General features: G+C 54.0%; 1 pseudogene; it reads right to left on the bottom strand.

The window, feature by feature from the left end:
- Positions 1-1,087: 1,087 nt before the first annotated feature.
- On the bottom strand, positions 1,088-3,633 carry LOC121600023 (annotated as a pseudogene).
- Between the last annotated feature and the right edge of the window lie 457 nt (positions 3,634-4,090).

The raw sequence follows: 4,090 nt of genomic DNA, 5'->3' as shown, positions 1-4,090 counted from the left end.
AACGAAGGAAACATGTACAAACGATTAAACGTTAAACCATATACAAACAAAACCCGTTTGCCGTTGACTTTATTTCACTACAGGTTTGCAATTTCACGCGTCGATTTTGCTTTTGATTTTTCCGCTTTTTTAGAGAAAACAAAAACAACCCATCACTCATACACACACAGTCCAATCGCTGGTTGAGCCTTTGCTGTCCTAACACATTCCTGTAACATTCTGTCTGTTCGACTAACCATTCTACCATTCATTCACGTTCTCGCTCGTGCTGTGCCGCTACCGCCTGTCTTGCTTTATCAGTATACGTTAAAAAAGTTTATTTACATAATATTTACAACTAACTGAGAAGTTTCCTCACGTCGGAAAGAACTACTAATACCGTGTTACAATATTACTTTCACACGCACACACACACACACGTATATCATTACGCACTGTTGGAAACGGTTGTACTGTTCGATTTGTTTTGTCTGGTTTTTTTTGTGATGCACTGTTTGTTTGTGTCTTCTTCCCTCATAATTTGACTCACAAATTGCATAAATTAAACGAAAAAAAAAGTTCCAAATATATATATTAATCAGTACTTTTCATCCACCTAGAAAACAGTGTACCGTTTCTGAACGGGAGAGATTGCTTAAGGTTGTGTTTGGGTGTGTGTGTTTTGTCTTTTGAGACTGTTTGTTTTTCGCCCGCATATGACGTCATTAAGTTGATAAATTAAAAATTGACTAGAAGAAAATAAATGCGCCGCCCCAATCGATCGAAAAAGGGGAAAACTTCCAGCGTGAGAAGAGGGTGCTGTCACGTCCCCGGTCACACAAGGACCTTATTCTAGCGATGCACGTAGTCTCGCGATATGACTGTTTGGGTATCTCTTTAAACCAATGTTCGCCTTCCTCGCCCGTCCGGATCGTTTTTCCCAAGCTTTCCCAAACATCAACAACGATACTTATCACTACTAATGTGTCTTGGTGAGTCTTGCGTGAGTGAGTGGGTTAAGTGGGGAAACCTGCTCTTTACGCGAAGCAGCGATTCCAATTGGTTTTTGTGCGTACGGGTTGTTTACTAAGGTGAGACGACGGTTAGTAAAATGGTGTGTAAAAGGTGTGTACTAGTGTTGGGTGTGTGTTGGGTGATACATATTTGCGTGAAATCTACCCCTTGCGCTCCCCCTGTTGCTACACCCGCCCTAGGTATCGGACACATTCTTGGGCACTTCGTATATGTGGTGCGCGTACTGCGGCGAGTAGATCGTGGAGGACTGCGTTTGGGCCGATACGCCCGACACGGTCGAGCCGCTCGATGACAGCGCGGATGAGGACGTAGAGAGGAGGTGGTCGAGGACGAGGTGCTCAGCGTACCCTTGGGCGTTTGGGGCAGCGGTGGCTGCTGGTGGTGATGGTGATGATGGTGAAGCTGCTGCTGCTGAACCTGCGGCTGCTGCTGTTGCGGATGTGCACCGTAAACAGGAGCCACGCCAGCCCCGATCGAGCTCGGCCCGGACGGCTGCTGGGCATGCGGTGCACGGTGTTGCTGCAGTGTCGCCGCACCGGACGAGACCGCCGGCCCACCGCCGCTACCGTGCGACTGATAGTGCGGGTACGGCAGCGTGTACTGGCCGCCGAACGGATGCTGATAGTTCCTGTACGCCGGGTGGTAGTTGTACGTGTAGATGTTGCAGTGCGGCTGGTGGTACTCCACCTCGCCGAGCGACTTCTGCACCTCGACGTCCTTCTCCTCGTGCAGCGTGGCGCGCTTGGTGCCGCCGCCCCAGCCGAGCCGGCGCAGCGTGTCGAGGATGCGGTGCCGCAGCCGGTACACGATCAGCACGAGCGTGGTGACGCTCGCCGCCGACGCAACGATGATCGCGCCGAAGATGGCCCGCTCCTTCGACTGCAGATGCTGGCAGCCGAGCAGGTCGGGCGTCAGGTCGCGCAGCAGCTCGCCGTGCAGCCGGTCCGGCCCGCTGCACACCAGCTGGGCCGGATCGTCCTGGCCCTCCGACGCCGGCCGCTGGCGCTGGAGCAGATTGCGCAACCACAGCACGTTGCAGTCGCAGACGAGCGGGTTCTCGGTGAGATCGAACTCGACCAGATGCTTCCAGGGCAGCAGCTCCTCGTGGAAGGTGGCGATCTTGTTGTCCCGCAGCGACACCCGGCGGATGTGGGGCAGCCCGGCAAAGGCGCCCTCGTCCAGCTCGAGCAGCTCCTTGTTGGAGGCAATCGTAATCGACTCCAGGTTCGGGTTGGCCGAGAAGGCGCCCGATTGAACTTGGCGTAAGTTGAGCGCACCGGAGATGTCGATCGATTTCAGGTTCGAAAGCCCAAAGAACGCACCCTCCGGGATGGTTTCGAAGTCGTTCTGCCCGATGGTAAGCTCCTCCAGCCGCTTCAACCCGCTCAGCTGCACCGTGGGCACCTTCAGCAGATGGTTGTCGGAGAGGTCGAGCGAGCGGATGCTCTCCAGCCCGCGGAACGTGTCGCTCGTAATGTTCACCAGCATCGAGCCGTGTATGTCGAGGCGGCGCAGCTGCGCCAGCCCCTCGAACGCGCCGGGCAGCACGCGGAACAGCGAGTTCGTGCCGAGGTACAGCTCCGCCAGCCCCCTGAGCGGTGTCAGCGAGAGCGTCGGTATCGTGCTGATCGAGTTGTCGTCCAGGTAGAGCACGCGCAGGCTGGCCAGCCCATCGAACGCACTGGCGTGCAGCGTAGCGATCCTGTTCTGCCCAAATTTAGCTCCTCCAGCTTCGGCAGCGCCTTAAACAGCTCGCTGCCAATCTCGTCTATAAAGTTGCCCCGCAGGTTCAGCACCCGCAGCTCGTCCAGCCCGCCGAACGTGCGGTTCGTCACCGCACCGAGCTTGTTGTTGTTCAGGTGCAGCTGCAGCAGCTTCTTCTGGTACATGAAGATGCGCTCCGGGATGCTGAGCAGATGGTTGTAGCTCAGGTCGAGCATCGTCAGCTCGGTGTAGAACTGTATCGACGAGTCGATCGATTTGATGCGATTGAACTTGATCACCAGCCGGCCGATCGAGGGGTTCAGCGCTATCGGCAGCACGTCCAGCTCGCCCTCGCCGCACGTCACGTGCAGCTTCTCGTCGTCGCAGACGCACCGGTTCGGGCAGTACGAGACGGCACCGACCGCGGTCGCCAGCACCAGAAGTCCCACCACCGCTTGACGGCTCATGTTCAATTCGATTTGCCGCTTTTTTCTCCGCTCAACACTTTGCCCACACACTACACTCACTCGCACGCGTGTCTCGTGCGCCGTGTCACATGCGGTACACTGTCGAATGCATCCGCGGGACACTGCCGGGTGGCTTCACGGACTAGTAGCAGCGCGAACACACTTTCTCCCAGCACAACCGGGCACACTCCGAGCGCCACCGGAACGGGACTTTTCCCCCGGGAGGAACAAAGCTAATCAACGTGCTCGTCGCCAAAGTTATGGACAGACGTCATACACACTTTTGATAACTACACACACATACACAACTTCCCGGCACAAAAGGCACTTTGAGCAAGAGACACGTAAATTATGCACGTTAGCGCAATTTTGCGCTGATATGTTGTTGTCCCCGCACCAGGACACTTTTCTCTGGAGAAAGTGTGGAGTGGTGATGAAGATGCCGGCGATGCCCTAATATTCAGTCTCAATACACACCGGGCTCGACACAATTTCGGGCCGGGCGCGTTCCGTAGGGATTGTGAAGAGACTCGAACCTTGGCACAAATTCTTTCAATAGCACACACACAACTTCGATAAGAAGATACGAAACGGGGAGCACACGGGAACGGATAACACAAATTTCCAGTCTTCACGATATGCTGCTGCTGACGCTGTTGATGCCTTTTGGCCGTCGTCTTTCACCCAAATCATCCACTGAACTGTTTTAATAATGATTTATGATGTGATTTTGTTTTGTTTCTTATGCTCGCTTTTTGCATTTGTATCCTTAATACGATTTTAAATAGCCACCGACACCGAAGACGCGAATGGATATTGGTAGAAAACGCGCCCTCGACGAAGTTTACAAACGAAGGTTTTTTGCTTGATAGCGAATGCGCGACGTTTTCCCTTCGGATAGTAAT

This window comes from Anopheles merus, chromosome 3L, assembly GCF_017562075.2.
Source record: "Anopheles merus strain MAF chromosome 3L, AmerM5.1, whole genome shotgun sequence".
In the NCBI taxonomy this organism is placed as follows: Eukaryota; Metazoa; Arthropoda; class Insecta; order Diptera; family Culicidae; genus Anopheles; species Anopheles merus.
The sequence above is the reverse complement of the archived record's forward strand: the minus strand, read 5'-3'. Positions and strand labels throughout refer to the sequence as shown.